The sequence below is a fragment of the Rhinoraja longicauda genome, chromosome 15 (assembly GCF_053455715.1).
Source record: "Rhinoraja longicauda isolate Sanriku21f chromosome 15, sRhiLon1.1, whole genome shotgun sequence".
In the NCBI taxonomy this organism is placed as follows: Eukaryota; Metazoa; Chordata; class Chondrichthyes; order Rajiformes; family Arhynchobatidae; genus Rhinoraja; species Rhinoraja longicauda.
This window is the reverse complement of record NC_135967.1, coordinates 50489178-50507842: the sequence shown is the minus strand read 5'-3', so window position 1 is coordinate 50507842 and position 18665 is coordinate 50489178. Positions and strand designations below refer to the sequence as shown.

The following is an 18665-nucleotide window of genomic DNA, read 5'->3' as shown; positions in this document are numbered from 1 at the left end:
TTCTGATCGTGATATTGCCACGTGAACAGCAACCTCGGAGTGAATGCGAAACTGCAACCGAGAAAATAAATATTGCCGAGAAAGGATATTTCCTTGACACGCAAGCAAGATTTATGGACAATAGACAATAGACAATAGGCAATAGGTATAGGAGTAGGAATAGGAATAGGAAATATGCTGTCAAGCTGGAAAGGGTGCGGAGATTTATGAGGATGTTGCCAGAACTCAAGGGCTTGAGGTACAAGGACCAGTTGAGCAGGCTGCCACTCTAGTCCTGGGAGCGCAGGAGGATGAGAGGTACAAAATATAGGCACTTCTTACAGAAGTGTGCAAAATTGTGAGAGGAACGGATCGGGCCAACACATGGAGACACAGGCCCAGTGCAGGGGAGTCGAGAACCAGAGGACATAAGTTTAACGTGAGGGCAATGAGTTGCCAGATGAAGCTATAGAACGGGGTGAAATTATGACTTTAGTAAATATTTGGACAGATATATGGATCGGAAGTGTTTGTGGTCCATGGACTCGATGCAGGTAAATGGGTCTAGCCCATAACGGCAGCTTGATCAGTATGGATGAGATGGGTCGAAGGGCCTAATCCCGTGCTGTCCGGCTCCGTGCCTCTATAACTGGTGTTTCTAAAGTGATTTTGGATTATCATGTACGTGCACGCTTGTACTCCACATTTGGATCAATGTTCACAACTCAAAATACTGTCGATTCCATCATTCCCGTTGCGATGAAGGGATTGAATCCCAAACGCCAGCTCTGTTTCCCTCCCCACACACTCCCTGACCAGCTGACTTATTCTTTCCGAAGAGAGAAAGACACAAAAAGCTGGAGTAACTCAGCGGGACAGGAAGCATCTCTGGAGAGAAGGAATGGCTGACGTTTGGGATCGAGAACCTGCTTCAGTTTTTGTGGCTGATGCCTCCACATGTTCTACGTGAACTGACTGGAGACAGCAGGGTCTCACCTGCAGCGGGCAGACAGCACTGATCCACATCTGCTCAGTGCCATCGTACCGCCCAGTCTGGGGTCACTGGCAATGGACTGAATAAATCACGGGGGAAAAACAAGACAGACACAAAATGCTGGAGTAACAAAAACATAGAAAATATGTGCAGGAGGAGGCCATTTGGTCCTTCGAGCCAGCACCACCATTCATTGTGATCATGGCTGATCGTCCACAATCAATAACCCGTGCCTGCCTTCTCCCCATATCCCTTGATTCCACTAGCCCCTAGAGCTCTATCTAACTCTCTCTTAAATCCATCGAGTGATTTGGCTTCCACTGCCCTCTGTGGTAGAGACTTCCAGAAATTCACAACTCTCTGGGTGAAAAAGTTCCTTCTCACCTCAGTTTTAAATGGCCTCCCCTTTATTCTAAGACTGTGTGGCCCCTGGTTCTGGACTCCCCCAACATTGGGAGCATTTTTCCTGCATCTAGCTTGCCAGTCCTTTTATAATTTTATATGTTTCTCTACGATCCCCTCTCATCCTTCTAAACTCCAGTAAATACAAGCCTAATCTTTTCAATCTTTCCTCATATGACAGTCTCTCCATCCCAGGGATCAATCTCGTGAACCTCGTGATTCTCGTGAATCAGTAACTCAGCGGGACAGGGAGCATCTCTGGATAGAAGCAATGGTTGATGTTTCGGGTCAAGACCTTTGTTCAGAATGATATCAGGGAGGAGGGAGATACATAGATGAGGAAGTGTAAGGTGTGAAAACAAGACAAAGGGGTGAAGGTCAAGGAAAATGTAGAATAGAATCATTGATAGCTGGGAGAAGGGAACAACAAAGTAAACAGAGATAAAATCTAGTCAGAGACAGAGACTGTGAGGAGGAAGGGATGGGTAGAGAGGGGAAGCCAGGGGTGCTTGAGGTTATGTTCATACCGCTGTGGTGCAAGCTGCCCAAGTGAAATATGGGGTGCAGTTCCTCCAATTTGCACTGGGCCTCACTCTAATAATGGAGGAGGCCCAGGACAGGAAGGGCAGTGTGGGAATGGGAGGGGGAGTTAAAGTGCTGAGCATCCGGGAGATCAGGTAGGTTTAGGCGGTCTGGGCGGAGGTGTTCAATGAAACGATGTTGGAGGAGGTGCAAGTGACCCTCTGCCTCACCTGAAAAGTCTGTCAGGGTCCTTGGATGGAGTCGAGGGGGGAAGTGTAGGACAGGTGTAGCGTCTCCTGCAGTTGCAGGGGAAAGGAACTGGGGAGGGGGTGGTTTGGGTGGGAAGGGACGAGTTGACCAGGGAGTTTTGGAGGGAACGGTCTCTGCGGAAAGCGGAAAGTGGTGGGGATGGGGAAATGTGGTGAGTAGTGGGATCCTGTTGGAGGTGGTGAAAATGCCGGAGGATTATGTGCTGGATGCGATGGCTGATGGGGTGGAAGGTGAGGACAAGGAGGACTCTGTCCCTGTTGTGGGTGGGGAAAGTTAGTGGGGAATAGAGACTTTACAGGAAGCAGCGTGAGAGAAGTGTAGTCTAGATAGTTGTGGGTGTCAGTGGGTTTATTATAGATGTCAGTCGATAGTCTATCTCCTGTGATGGAGGCGGTGTGATCATGAAACGGTGTGTGTGTGTGTGTGTGTGTGCGTGTGTGCGTGCGTGTTTGTGTTAGTGTGAAGTGTGTGTGTGTGTGGGGTCACTGGCAATGGACTGAATACATCACGGGGGGGGGGGGGTGACAATTTGGAGACGTTTCTGATCGTGATATTGCCACGTGAACAGCAACCTCGGAGTGAATGCGAAACTGCAACCGAGAAAATAAATATTGCCGAGAAAGGATATTTCCTTGACACGCAAGCAAGATTTATGGACAATAGACAATAGACAATAGGCAATAGGTATAGGAGTAGGAATAGGAATAGGAAATATGCTGTCAAGCTGGAAAGGGTGCGGAGATTTATGAGGATGTTGCCAGATCTCAAGGGCTTGAGGTACAAGGACCAGTTGAGCAGGCTGCCACTCTAGTCCTGGGAGCGCAGGAGGATGAGAGGTACAAAATATAGGCACTTCTTACAGAAGTGTGCAAAATTGTGAGAGGAACGGATCGGGCCAACACATGGAGACACAGGCCCAGTGCAGGGGAGTCGAGAACCAGAGGACATAAGTTTAACGTGAGGGGAATGAGTTGCCAGAGGAAGCTATAGAACGGGGTGAAATTATGACTTTAGTAAATATTTGGACAGATATATGGATCGGAAGTGTTTGTGGGCCATGGACTCAATGCATGCAAATGGGTCTAGCCCATAACGGCAGCTTGATCAGTATGGATGAGATGGGTTGAAGGGCCTAATCCCGTGCTGTCCGGCTCCGTGGCTCTATAACTGGTGTTTCTAAAGTGATTTTGGACTATCATGTACGTGCACGCTTGTACTCCACATTTGGATCAATGTTCACAACTCAAAATACTGTCGATTCCATCATTCCCGTTGCGATGAAGGGATTGAATCCCAAACGCCAGCTCTGTTTCCCTCCCCACACACTCCCTGACCAGCTGACTTATTCTTTCCGCAGAGAGAAAGACACAAAAAACTGGAGTAACTCAGCGGGACAGGAAGCATCTCTGGAGAGAAGGAATGGCTGACGTTTGGGATCGAGACCCTGCTTCAGTTTTTGTGGCTGATGCCTCCACATGTTCTACGTGAACTGACTGGAGACAGCAGGGTCTCACCTGCAGCGGGCAGACAGCACTCATGCACATCCGCTCAGTGCCTGGAAAGCTGCAGTCTCGGCCATCGCCTGCAGGTGGCAGGTGTCTCCCACTCAGCTCCACTGGGGCACTGTGCCCAGCATGCGAATTGTCCATGTTTGCACATCCAAGAGCAAAGGGAACATTGAAACATAGACAATAGGTGCAGGAGTAGGTCATTCGGCCCTTGGAGCCAGCTCCGCCATTCAATATGAGCATGTCTATTGTTTATTGTCTATTCAGCATGTTGAAACACAACCGGATCTCACACGTTTCACTCACACGGATCATCCGCAGTCATTTTAATTAATGGTCGAATACCAAGAGTCAGCCTTTATATAAAAATTTTATTGTGAACTATTTGTACTGAAGCAAAGCTCTGAATTTACAATAGATACAATTCTACTTGTCTAAACAGTTCAAATGTTCTGACCCAGCAACAGTATTACATATCATGTCAAAGAGTCATAGAGTTGCCATATCCCTCCAAACACATCCAATCCATGTACCTGTCTAACTGTTTCTTAAACGTTGGGATAGTCCCAGCCTCAACTACCTCCCCTGGCAGCTTGTCCCGTACACCCACCACCCTCTGTGTGAAAAGGAGATGTGTGGTTACACACCTGGCACCCATCACTTCACTGGTCTCAGTCTGTTCAGGTCACCTGTGAAACAGCCAGCGTGGTGGTGAGCGGGTGTATTACACTGCCACGCCACTCCGCCCAGTGGAACCTCACCTCACTATCACCTCACTCTTCCTCCTTTCATTCCCAAGGAGCTTGCATCCCTGGTCCCTGCCGATGGTCACATTGTGCAAACCACAGCAACCTTCCCGAGGGAATGTCCCTGCTGGCGGCGCACAGAGTGGATGTAAGGAGAGCAGTTTAATTCCAGTTTCCACCCGGCCTCACAACAGTCTCCTTCCCCACGCCTGGCCTGGGCACCGCTCTCCCCGCCACCTATCAACGGATTCCTTGCATCTGTTGCTGTGCGTGACGAATCTGATTACACGCATTCCCCATCAACAAGTCAGTACAAGGGATCAGGGTCCACATTACTACACAAGTACATATTAAACCCCCCAATTTAGCTTCTTTTACCATCAGCACTTGCCGCTCAATCAACCAGCGAAATGATCAAAGCTGCAATAATAATTTTCGGTTACATGAGAAACAAAGTTTTCATATAATAACAGAATGCATAATAATACCAAAACAACCGCAGTTACAGCTTAGTTTCGGTTAGTTTAGACAGAGAGACAGCACGGAAACAGGCCCTTTGCCCCACCGAGCACGGCGGACCAGTGATCATCCCGTACACGAGCACTATCCTGCACACTAGGGTCAACTTACACTTCTGACAGAAGCCAATTAACCCACACACCTGTATGTCTTTGGAGTGTGGGAGGAAACCGTCGCACCCGGAGAAACCCCACAAACGAACATGCAGCACCGGTAGTCAGGACCGAACCCGTGTGTCTGGCGCTGTGAGGCAGCAGCTCTCCCGCTGCCCCACTGAGCCGTCCACATTACAGTGCGATGTACTTCAGGCAGGTCATTCTCATCAGTTCTAAACATCCGCCACATCTCTTTGTCTGGAACTGTAGATGATGGACACGGTCCCAGACCCTCGCACAGAGTTGGTCTTCTGGCAGATGCATCTCCGCTTCTTTCCCTTGGTGAAGATTACTGGGAATAAGACGAGTGACAGGTTCTCAGACGCGTTTCCACTTCCCACACACTGGAAGCTTCCCGCCCTGGAGAGAAACGTCCCCACCGGGCCAGGCATTATCTAATGAAGTCGCCGACTTCCCAGTTCACATTGATACCAAAGTAAATGCATTGGAGAGTTTTGCAGCTGAATGAGAAGGCTGGCTTATATTTGCTTGTCAGGAGGTTCTGAGCGACACAAACGGGCTGGTAGGATCATAGACAGACACAAAAAGCTGCAGTAACTCAGCGGGCCAGGCAGCATCTGTGGAGAACATGCAATAGGTGACATTTCGGGTCGGGGCCCTTCTTCGGACTGAGAGTCAGGGGAGAGGGAAACGAGAGATACGAAATGGTACAGAGAACAAATGAATGAAATATATGCAAGAGGACATAATATGCCCCGTTTGTGACGACTTCAGGCTCAGCACTTTACAGTTACGGGGCTTCTGAAGTGTTGGTAGCTGTGGCGTGTGAAACATGGCCGCCAACATGCACACAGCAAGATCCGATGCACAGCAAGCTGAACATGAACAGACCACCAACACAGTGTTGATGCTTGGACCAGGACACTGGGAATAATATCTCTGTACTTGTCCAAAATAGGGTCGCAGATCCCTGATGGCCGCCTGTTCAACTGAGTGCCCCTCCCTCAGTCATGTACGACTGCGTCAGAAATTTCAAAATGGGCGAGAAATATTTCCAAACATTATTACAGCAAACAGCAGGAACAAGGAACTGCAGATGCTGGTTTACAAAAAAAAGTCACAAAGTGCTTGAGGAACTGAGTTGACCAGGCAGCATCTCAGGAGAACACGAAGATAAGCACAAAATGCTGGAGTAACTCAGCGGGACAGGCAGCATCTCAGAATGAAGGAATGGGTGACGTTTCAGGTCGAGACCCTTCTTCAGTGATAGTCAAGGGAGAGGGAGACATAGAGATATGGAAGGGTGAGGTGTGAAAACGTGAGATCAAAGGGGACGCTGCTGAAGGGAAATGTAGAGTGGATCAATGTTGGCTGAGGGGAAGGTGACAAGGAGGGATACAATCAGTACAATTCAATCCGGAGGACAGTGAAACCAGTCCGGAAACTGGAATGGGGGAGGGACGGAGAGAGAGTGGAAGCAAGGCCTACTTGACATTGGACAAATTAATATTCATCCCGCTGGGTTGTGAGCTGCCCAAGCGAAATATGAGATGCTGCTCCTCCATTTGTGTGTGGCCTCACTCTGATAGTGGAGGAGGTCTAGGACAGAAAGGTCAGTGTGGGAATGGGAGGGGGAGTTAATGTGGTTAGCAAACCGGAGACCACGTGGGCCTAGGCGTACTAATGGATAGCTCCAAGCAAACAGCAATCAGTTAGAGTAGAATTAGTGCACAATGTGGCGTTAGCTTTCTTCATATATGAAGCCCAGCACGACGTGATTGACGGGATGGATATTGGTGCAGAGCGGTTACTTGGAACGTTTGACAAAAGCGAGCACCTTCTCTGCGCTCCCCACTAGACGCACCAGCGCGTCACTCAGCATCACGTAGGTCATCAGAAATGATGACCCTGCTCCAAAAATGGAACCAATGACTTGGGGCAAAGTGAAGAGAGGCTTCCACGGCTGAAACACCAGCGAATGTCTCACCCAAACGCAGCCTTGTTATTACTGGTACAGTTATTTCTCCCAGCAGGGGTGATTGAGCCGTGGCTTTCAGCTGTCCCACGGATGTACCTGTTCTCTCGGCCAGTCTGTGGAGAAAAGCATCATCCAGACACAGGCATTCACGGAAGTTGATTATCGCTCCAATCAGGATCCCAATGTCACATGCGGCAGAGAGACCTGGGACTGGGACCGCTCCCACTCCTCCCGAGATGATCGCCCACATCCAGATACGTATGTTCAACACCTCACGTTTCTTCCGAATAACCTCCACACTGAGGTTGGGACGGGCCAGGACAAAGACAGATTTCTTTATATTTGGTAAACCATCTGCAAGTGCTTCCATAAACTGAGGGAAATCATAAATATCCTTCTTAAAACTGGATATCAGGAACACGATGGGATCAGGGATCCCGGCCTTTCCCAACCCGCTGACGCAGTCACTCCGGATCTTTTCCACTTCTGCAACTTCATCAGATTCCCCCCCTTCCTCCCGCATTGAATAAAGGTCAACATCAATCTTAGAGCGAAAAAAGTAGAACCTCTTCCCCAGCCGCTTAATCTCATTGGCAAGTTTTGCATCATTCTCTGTGAATCGACTAGCTGACACTATGATGAAGAAATCGTATTTTTTAAATTGCATTTCCTTCAGGTAGGAACCCGCGGTGAATCGCGGAGTTCCGATCCCCGGCAGGTCCCAGTAGCAAACATTGGGCAGATTGGGATGTGTGTATCCGTTTGACTCCATTGTAGTTTCTGTGGTGCCAACCGCAGCCGCTCCCACATCTTTGCCACGAAGCCCTCTCATGACGTTGATGAAGGTGGATTTTCCTGCACCTGTGTCCCCCGTCACCGCGATGTTCAGCTCGGTCTTGTCCAGCTCGTTCACCTTCTTCTTCAGCAGAGGTTGAATCTTTTCCACACCACCCGTTTCGAAGTCTGACTTCAGTTTGTTGAGCTCATCCTGTGAGAAGTATCTGAAAAGAAACATGTTTGGTGATAGGTTCCACTTGAAATGAAACCAACTGAAAGAAAGCACCTTCTCTCCCCATTCCTCCACCTGGATACACACCATTGCTCCCACAATCCCGCCCTTTCCCCCTTCCCCGTCACCTTCCACATGTATCCTTTCATCCGGCTTCCCATTTCACGCCTCTTCTCCGGTCATAGGAGTGGAATTAGGCCATTCGGCCCATCTATTCAGTGGGTTCCACTTATCTCAGTCTTTGTATCACTGGCCTTCCTTCAGTCATCACCCCCCCCCCCAACATCCATCAACCTATCACTTGCCTGACTTAGTCCTGCCCCAATCCTCATCCAGCCGCCTCCCTCCAATCACAATCAGAGTGAAGAAGGGTCCCGACCCGAAACGCCACCTGTCCCCAGAGATGCTGCCTGACCCGCTGAGTTACTCCAGCGCTCTGTGAAACGCCACCTGTCCCCAGAGATGCTGCCTGACCCGCTGAGTTACTCCAGCACTGTGCTTGAGGTGAGGGAGGAGAGGTGGAGAAGTAACATTGTGTGATGTATGCGGACATACCTAGGGCTGGCATTTCCCATTCTCTGTCTCTCCTTGTTTCACCTGTGTGATGATCCAGTGGTCCCAGCACGGCCCTGGGGGGAGAGGTCTGGGCACACGGGCTGCTCCTTGTCTGCACTTGTGTGTGGTCTGCTGGAGGAAAGCAGAGAGGTTGCTACTGGTTCTTTCTGTAGCAGAGGTGTATGTAAGGCTGCAAAGTATATCCCTCTTAATCAATACATGTCATTTGGCCCAACTGGTCCGTGCCGACACAATGCCCCATCCAGGCTAGTCCCACATGTTTGCAATTGGCCCACAGCTTTATAAACCTGTCCTATCATGCGACTGTCCAATGTCCGTTAGATGCTGTGATGGTTCCTGCTTCAATGACTTCCTCTGGTAGCTGGTTCCACATGCCCGCCACCCTCTGAGTAAAAAAGTTGCCCCTCAGATTCCAATGAAATCTTTCCTCCCTCACTTTAACCCTAAGCCCTCTTGTTTTTGATTCCTCTACCGCGGGTAAGAGACTGTGCATTCACCATCAATTTCCCTCATGATTTTATACGCGTCGTTCAGATCACCCCTCATCCTCCTGCGCTCCAAGGAATAAAGTCTCAGCCTGCCCAACCTCTCCCTAGAGCTCAAGTCTTCGAGTCCTGGAAATATTCCCGTAAATCGTCTCAGCTCTTTCCAGCTTAATTCGATTCAGTTCAGTTTAGTTTATTATCATGTGTACCGAGGTACAGTGAAAAGCTTTTGTTGTGTCCTATCCAGTCAACGGAATTGCAATTGGACGATTTACACTGTACAGATACGCGATAAGGGAATAACGTTTAGTGCAAGGTAATGCTGGTAAAGTCTGATCAAAGATAGTCAGAGGGCCCTGGGAGAGGTAGATAGTAGTTCAGGACTGCTCTCTAGTTGTGTTGGGATAAAAACCCTGTGACAGGAACTTGCTGTGAATCTCCCAGTGATTCTCAGGAACAAGTTACCTCCGCAGAATAAAGAAATTAGACTTTAAAATAAACCTACGAACATTCCTCACACCTTCGCTCCCCCCATCCCCCACCCTGGTTGTTTAATCAGCTGCATAGTTCACATTGTTTCCCACCAGTTCACACCGTTCCCAGCAAACAATGGGACCTGCCCTGCCTGACCTCATTTGTTACCAACCCTGATGTCCTGGTAATAGTCAATCAATCAATAGTCGTTTATTTGTTACATACACATAAATGTGTAGTAAAATGAAACATTACCCGCAGTTGAACAATAAGACCAATAAGATTAATCAATAAAAATGCAATAACACATACAATCACAACTAACACCAAACAAAAAGAAACATCCATCACAGTGAGTCTCCTCCAGTCCCTCCTCACTGTGATGGAAGGCCACAATGTCTTTTTCTCTTCCCTGCCGTCTTGTCCCGCGGTCAGGCTGTTGGATTTGCCACGTCGGGGCGGTCGGGGCTCCCGATATTGAAGCCGCCGCTGGGCGGTGAAAGGTCAACGGCCTATTTCAGGCCGCGCCGGACGGTGAAAGGTCCGTGGCGGGCCGACCCAAGCCCCGCGATTCGGGGCGGGCGAACACGTTGCCTCTGCCGTTGCCGGAGCTCCCGATGTCGGCCCCCACCCAGGGGTCTGCGGGCTTCCGACGTCCACGCGGCCCGCGCCGGAGCCTCCGGAGACGAGTCGCAGCCGCGCCCGCAGCATCCGCAGGCAGCCAGCGCCGCAGGTGGTGAGTCCGCGCCGCGGGCTCTGCGAACCAGAGCCCCAGGTGTTCCCAGGTGAATGGCCGGTGGTAGGCCGCAACGGGAACGGAGACACGACACAGAACAAAGGTCACGTCTCCGTTCTGGAGAGAGAATGTTACAGTTCCCGTTCCCTCCCACCCCCCCCCCCTCCAAAACATAACATACAACACTACATCATATTAAACTACAATTCAGACAAAAACAACAAAAAACACAAAAGACAGACGGACTGCAGGCAAGCCGCAGCTGCGACGGCAGCGCTGGTACAAATCGAAGGTATCACAAAATGCTGGAACAACTCTGCAGGTCAGGCAGCACCTCAGCAGAGAGGGAATTGGTGACATTTCGGTTCGAGACCCTTCTTCAGACTGATGTCAGGGGAGCAGGACAAAAAAAGGATATAGGTGGAGACAGGAAGGCAGAGGGAGAACTCGGAAGGGGGAGGGGAAGAAAGGGACAGAGGAATTATGTAAAGTTGGAGAAGTCAATGTTCATACTGCTGGGCTGTAAGCTGCCCAAGCGAAATATGAGGTGCTGTTCGTCCAGTTTGCGGTGGGCCTCTCTATGGCACTGGAGGAGGCCCATGACAGAAAGGTCAGATTGGGAATGGGAGGGGGAGTTGAAGTGCTGAGCCACCGGGAGATCAGGTTGGTTAAGGCGGACTGAGCGAAGGTGTTGAGCGAAACGATTGCCGAGCCTGCGTTTGGTCTCGCCGATGTAAAGAAGTTGACATCTGGAACAGCGGATACAATAGATGAGGTTGGAGGAGGTGCAGGTGAACCTCTGTCTCACCTGGAAAGACTGTTTGAATCCTTGGATGAAGTTGAGGGGGGAGGTAAAGGGACAGGTGTTGCATCTCGTGCGGTTGCAGGGGAAAGTGCCTGGGGAGGGGTTGGTTTGGGTAGGAAGGGACGAGTGGACCAGGGAGTTACGGAGGGAACGGTCTCTGCGGAACGCAGAAAGGTGAGATGGGAAGATGTGGCCAGTGGTGGGGTCCCGTTGGAGGTGACGGAAATGTCGGAGGATGATTTGTTGGATACACTGGCTGATGGGGTGGAAGGTGAGAACGAGGGTGATTCTTTCCTTGTTACGAATGGGGGAGGGGGAGCAAGAGCGGAGCTGCGGGATATAGAGGAGGCCCTAGTGAGAGCCTCATCTATAATGGAAGAGGGGAAGCCCTGTTTCCTGAAGAATGAGGACATCTCTGATGCCCTAGTGTGAAATGGGCGCAGATGCAGCATGGACGGAGGAATTGGGAGTAGGGGATAGACTTTTTGCAGGAGTCAGGGTGGGAAGAAGTGTAGTCCAGACAGCTGTGCGAGTCAGTGGGTTTGTAGTAGATGTCATTCACTAGTCTGTCTCCTGTGATGGAGATGGTGAGATCCAGAAACGGTAGGGAAATGTCGGAGATGGTCCAGTATATTTAAGAGCAGGATGGAAATTGGTGGTGAAATGTATGAAGTCAGTGAGTTCTGCATGGATACAAGAGGTAGCACCAATGCAGTCATCAATGTAGCGCCGGTAGAGTTCGGGGATGGGGCCAGTGTACGTCCGGAACAGGGATTGTTCGACGTACCCGACAAAGAGGCAGGCGTAGCTAGGGCCCATGCGAGTGCCCATAGCTACGCCTCTGGTTTGGAGGAAGTGGGAGGAGTCAAAGGAGAAGTTGTTAAGGGTAAGAACCAGCTCTGCTAGGCGGAGGAGAGTGTTGGTCGATGGGGATTGCTGGTTCTACGGTCGAGGAAGAAACGGAGAGCTTCGAGACCATCCTTGTGGGGGATGGAAGTGTAGAGTGACTGGACATCCATGGTAAAGATGAGGGAGTGGGGGCCTGGGAACCGGAAGTTATCCAGGAGATGGAGAGCATGTGAGGTGTCTTGGACGTAGGTGGGGAGGGATTTGACCAGGGGGGGATAGGATGGAGTCGAGGTAGGTGGAAATAAGTTTGGTGGGACATGAACAGGCAGAAACAATGGGTCTGTTTATGGATTTTAGGGAGAAGATAAAATCGGGCCGTGCGGGGCTGGGGATCAATAAGATTGGAGGCATTAGAGGGCAGAGCGCCGGAAACGGTGAGGTCCGTGATGGTGTTGATGATTAAGCTCTGGTGTTTGTCGGTGGGGTCATGGTCCAAGGATAAGTAGGAGGAGGTGTCTGAGAGTTGTCGTCTGGCCTCGGTCCGGTAGAGGTCCGCACGCCAGACTAACACAGCACCTCCCTTGTCAGCGGGTTTGATGACTAAGTCAGGGTTGCTGCAGAGTGAGTGGAGGGCTGTACGTTCAGGAGGGGAGAGGTTAGAGTGAGTCAGTGGAGTGGAGAATTTGAGGCGGTAAATGTCACGCCGGCAGTTGGAGATGAAAAGTTCTAGTGAGGGTCGTTGGCCAACTGGGGGAGTCCAAAGGGAGAGTCCTCTAGATGGGGGAGGGAAACCTCCATTCCCTGAAGAATGAGGACATCTCCAATGACCTGGCATGGAGCACCTCATCATGGGAGCAGATGCGGCATAGATGGAGGAATTGGGTGAGAGAAGTGTGGTCTAGATAGTTGTGGGGGTCAGTGGGTTTATAATAGACTAGATCAAGTGGACCTGTTGGGCCCAACGCCCCCCCCCTCCCCCCCCATTCCTTCCTCCCTCCCCCCCCCCACTCCACCCCACCTACCTCACCCACTCCAACCCCCCTCACGCCGTCTATCCCCCTTCCTCCTCCTACCTCCCACCACCATCCCCCCCACCGACTCGACCCCCCCTCGTCCCCCTCCTCCTCCTCGCCACCCCATCCCCCCTCACCTACTCGACCCCCACTCCTCCCTCACCCACTCCATCCCCACTCCCTCCACACCCACCCCTCACCCTCTCCTCCTCCTCCCCCTTCCTTTTCCTCCTCCCCTTCCCCCCTTCCCCTGAAGATCACGTCACCCCCTCCCTCTCCCCCCCCCCCCCATTGCCCACCGCCGTCACTCGGGCCCCCTCCCCCCCCCCCCCTCCCCCTCTCCCGGGTTTGTTCACTTTTTCAAGTTTTTTTTGGCAGCGGGCCCGGCAAAGCCGCTTAAAGCTCCTCCGGGGTTGGGGTCGTGCGAGGGAGAAGAGGGGGGGGGGGGAGAGGAGGGGGAGGAAGGCACTGAGCGCGGCGCTGCCGTCAGGCGGGAGGGTCCCCCCCCTCTCGGAGCGGGAGAGGCGACGCCACTTCCCGGCGGCCAGCGCGGGACGGGCGGCGGTCCTTCCGGGGGGGGGGCATTAGTTAAAGGTCCGGGGGGCGCATTAGTTAAACGTATTTGGGGGGGGGCGCATTAGTTAAAGATCCGGGGGGGGGGATTGTTAAAGGTCCGTGGGGGGGGGGGGGGAGTGCATTAGTTAAAGGTCGGGGGGGGGGGAAGGGGAGCTCATCAGTTGAAGTCGTGCGTTGTGAGCCCACACGCTCAATACCCGGGGGGGGGGGGGGGGGGGTGAAGTGTGTGTGAGTGTGAAATGTGTGCGTGTCTGGGGTCACCGGTAATGGACTGAAGACATCACGGGGGGGGGGGGGGACGGACCAATGTGGACACGCTTCAACTGCGATGTCACATAAACTGCGACCTCGGAGTGAAAACGAAACTGCAACCGAGAAAACAAATATTTCCGAGAAAGGTGTTTCCTTTACACGCAAGCAAAGTTTAGCAAGATAAAAACTAACATACACACACTCACACACACACACGTACACGGACACACACTCTCTCTCAATTTTATTTTCAATTCAATTTCAAGACTTTATTGGCATGATAAGATACATCATTATATTGCCAAAGTATAGAACATTGCATCATACATATTTAAAATGCACGAATATAAAGACAAGTATACAATGCATGGGTCGATATAGCCCTGTACATGTACATATATATATATATATATATATATATATATATATTCATGCAATACATTGATAGCCTTTTATCGATTGCTGCTCGTTCTTGCAGTTGTAAACAGTACAGCAAGGTGGCAAGTTTAGTAGCTTGATATTAATTTCCTTAGTGTCAATTTATGTATGAGTGTATGTGTACATGTTGGTCATTCACTGTCTCTCAGGGTGTGGCATGCTGTTATGTATTGTGTCTCTGTGTGTGTGAGTGTGTGTACATGTTGGTCCCTCAGGGTGTGGCATGCTGTTACGTATTGTGCACCAAGATGTGCCTTATTTCCTTCGCCGAGGATTATTCTTAGTTTTGATATATCGTCTAGCTCTTTAAAATCTGGGGTTGCCAGACTGAGTTTTCAAGATATATTTTTCTTATTTTATCGAATTTTTTACATTTTAAGAGGAAGTGCATCTCTGTTTCAACCTCATCTGTCAAGCAGTGACCGCATATTCTATTTTCTCTTGGTTGCCAAGATCTCTTCTGTCTTCCTTTTTCAACTGCCAAATGATGGTCACTTAACCTGTACTTGGTGAGGGTCTGTCTCTGGTTTATGTCTCTAACAGTTCAGAGATAGTTTGCCAATTTATAATCTCTTTTTAGGGCACGGTAGCATTCTAGTCTGCTTTGGCTTTTAGTTACTTTATCCCAATGTTCCAAATAGATTTCTTTGCATTGTTTAATAATTTGGTTCACTCTAACTGGTGATTGGAAAGCAGTGTCGATCTGAGACTGGTCAAGGTTTAACTGAGTAGGAGTAGTTAGTCTCAATACCAACTGACACAGGGAGCTCTTTTCTGGGTTCCCCTCTTGGGTTTGGAGGGCTTTGAACTGGAGGGTGTCTGGGGGACTAGATTTAAGGTGATTCCAAAAGTTTAGTGCTGGTTTCTGGATATTTATTATCAGTGGGTATCTACCTAATTCCACCCTACATGCGTTTGTTGGTGTTTTCCTTTGGATGCGGAGGATGTTCCGACAAAACTCCGCATGTAGGGCCTCTGTTGTGTGTTTTTTCCCATTTAGTATAGCTGTGGTGACTGAGTGGACCCCATAGTTCACTACCATAAAGCGCAATGGGCTGAATTACACTGTCAAATATTTTAAGCCAGATTTTAATTGGAATTTGGATGTTGTGGAATCTTCTTTCTTTGCATACAGAGCTCTTCGAGCTTTCTCTTTTAGTGCATTCACTGCCATGCTAAAGCTCCCTGATGCTGCAACAGTTAGACCAAGGTAAGTGTAGCTCATAGTGTGTTCGATAATGATACCATTGAGAGTGAATTGGTATTTGTCTTCCTGACATCTGGGTCTTTTTTGAAAAATCATGATATTGGTTTTCTTTAGATTTACTGCCAGGGCCCAATTTTGGCAGTACTCAATATAGTCAATAGTCAATAGTCGTTTATTTGTTACATACACATAAATGTGTAGTAAAATGAAACAATACCCGCAGTTGAACAATAAGACCAATAAGATTAATCAATAAAAATGCAATAACACATACAATCACAACTAACACCAAACAAAAAGAAACATCCATCACAGTGAGTCTCCTCCAGTCCCTCCTCACTGTGATGGAAGGCCAGAATGTCTTTTTCTCTTCCCTGCCGTCTTCTCCCGCGGTCAGGCTGTTGGAGTTGCCACGTCGGGGCGGTTGGGGCTCCCGATATTGAAGCCCCCGCTGGGCGGTGAAAAAAAATCCGGCGGCCTATTTCAGGCCGCGCCGGATGGTGAAAGATCCGTGGTGGGCCGACCCAAGCCCCGCGATTCGGGGCGGGCGAACACGTTGCCTCTGCCGCTGCCGGAGCTCCCGATGTCGGCCCCCATCCAGGGGCCTGCGGGCTTCCGACGTCCACGCGGCCCGCGCCGGAGCCTCCGGAGACGAGTCGCAGCCGTTCCCGCAGCATTCGCAGGCAGCCAGCGCCGCAGGTGGTGAGTCCGGACCGCGGGCTCTGCGAACCAGAGACCCAGGTGGTCCCAGGTGCATGGCCGGTGGTAGGCCGCAACGGGAACGGAGACACGGCACAGAACAAAGGTCGCGTCTCTGTTCTGGAGAGAGAATGTTACAGTTACAGTTCCCGTTCCCTCCTACTCATCGAGTAGGTCTAACTGTTGCTGCAGTCCCTGTTCTGTGGGAGACAACAGAACTAAGTCATCCGCATAAAGCGGGGATTTTACCTCTCCGTCCAGAAGACAGAGGCCCGGCGCTGTGCTCTGGTCCAACTTTACTGCCAAATCGTTTATGTCCACATTAAACAGTGTTGGGCTCAGATTGCAGCCTTGCCGGACGCCTCTTCTCTGGGTGAAGAGATCAGTGCATTCGTCCCCAATTTTGACACCACATTTATTATTCAAATACATTGATTTAATAAGGTCACATACCTTTCCTCCTATACCACAATGGAGAAGTTTGTAATAAAGCCCTTCGTGCCAAATAGAGTCAAATGCTTTCTTAAAGTCAATAAAACAGGCAAATATTTTCCCATTTTTTGCTTGATGTATATGTTTTCCAATGAGAGTGTGAAGAGTATAGATATGGTCAGTGGTGCGGTGTTTTGGAAGGAAGCCAATTTGGTTTTTACTGAGAATATTATATTTGCTATGGAAATCCTGCATTCTGTTATTTATAATACTGCAGAATAACTTCCCTAGGCAGCTACTGACACAGATGCCACGATAATTGTTTGGATCTGATTTGTTTCCACTCTTATAAATGGGCGAAATAAGCCCTTGACACCAAATATTGGGAAAATAACCTGAACGTAATATGATGTTGAACAACCTAAGCATAATGTTCTGCATCTCCGGAGTGCTATATTTAAGCATTTCATTTTTAATGCTGTCTGGACCACAAGATTTCTTTGAGTGGAGAGATTTTATTTTTATGGCCAATTCTTCTGGAGTGATTGGTAAGTCGAGAGGGTTTTGATAGTCTTTCATTGTTGTTTCTAATGTTTGGAGTTTTTCTCTGATATAAGAGTAGTTTGAGTTTATTCTCTCTCTCTCTCTCTCTCTCTCTCTCTCTCTCTCTCTCTCTCTCTCTCTCTCTCTCTCTCTCTCTCTCTCTCTTTTTTTTTTTTTTTTTTTTTCTTTCAAAGACTTTATTCAGCACAATCACATGATACATCACATCAAAACCACAATCAGAGGTTACAAAACATCAGGTAATCATTATAATACAACGTTGCCTTCATTATTTACAATGCTCTCAACCCCCCGTGGTGACCAGCGTTCACGGAAGGCCTCCATAGTCCCCGTGATCACCGCGTGTTCCCTCTCTAGGGACACGCGCGCACGGACGTAGGCCCGGAAGAGGGGGAGGCAGCCGACTCTGGCAAGACCATCGACCGCCCGCTGCCTGGACCCACGAATGGCCATCTTGGCCAGGCCCAGGAGCAAACCGACAGGGAAATCCCACCCTCCTGACCGGCCCTCCCCACTCCCAGCCCCGAGCCCAAACACCAGGATCGTAGGACTGAAATGCAGCCAAAACTTGAGGAGCAACCCCTTCAGATACGCATACAGGGGCAGCAACCTCACACACTCCATGTACATGTGGAACACGGACTCTTCCTCGCCGCAGAAAATACAGGCGGCCGGCGTGTCCGTGAACCGGCTCAAAAATTTATTACACACAACGGCTCTGTGCAACACTCTCCACCCCAGGTCCCCGATGTAAAGGGGGAGGACACCCTTGTAGAGAGACCTCCACTGGGGACCACCCCCGCCATCAGGTGGTAACACGGATCGCCACGGCGTATCCGGACGGAAGACGAAGGCGAGGAGGTGCAGAGTGTGCAGGAGCATCCTATACAGTAAACGTCTGCCTGCATCACGGAACGGCACGCTGGGCATCTGGGAGAGGCGGCTCAAGTTGTGTGGGGCCGGCTCCCGGGAAATATTCCGGAGCCTGGGCCCGATGAGCAGTTCCGGCGGAGCGGGGGTAAGCTCGGCCGGAATCACTCCAAGCTCACGCCGCTCCCCAACACCCACCGCGACAGCGTGAGGACCGGCCCCCACCACAGCCACAACACCCCCCTCCCCCTGAGGAGCAACGCGCTGACTGAAGATGACCAAATTCCTCACTCTCAACACATCGCGGTAAAAGCTTGGCATGTCCCGTGTGGCGGGTCGGCTGATGCCCGCCACCGGGAGCCGCCAAACCCCCCTTAGGCACTGGCCCTGGCGGAAAAAATACGTGGCCAGAGCGTGCCACCTGGGAGGGTGCTCCGCGTACACGTACCTCCGCAGAGTCCTGAGACGGAGAGCCGCCACCTGGGTACGCACGCATACCAAGGACTGGCCACCCTCCTCTAGCGGGAGACTCAGGACTGCGGCTGAGACCCAGTGTTTCCTCCCTCCCCAAAAGAAATCCACTAACCTCTTCTGTACAGCATTTACAAAGGTAGAGGGCGGGACAAGAGTGGCCAGCCGGTACCAT

The 18665-nt window shown here is 50.4% G+C and overlaps 1 protein-coding gene and 1 pseudogene across 1 annotated transcript in view; both read right to left on the bottom strand.

The window, feature by feature from the left end:
- The window catches only part of LOC144600461 (interferon-inducible GTPase 5-like), a 61747-nt gene that overhangs the window by 35933 nt on the left and 7149 nt on the right, over positions 1-18665 (bottom strand). The gene's annotated exons all lie outside the window — the stretch shown is intronic.
- LOC144600311 (interferon-inducible GTPase 5-like) lies at positions 6864-8133 on the bottom strand (annotated as a pseudogene).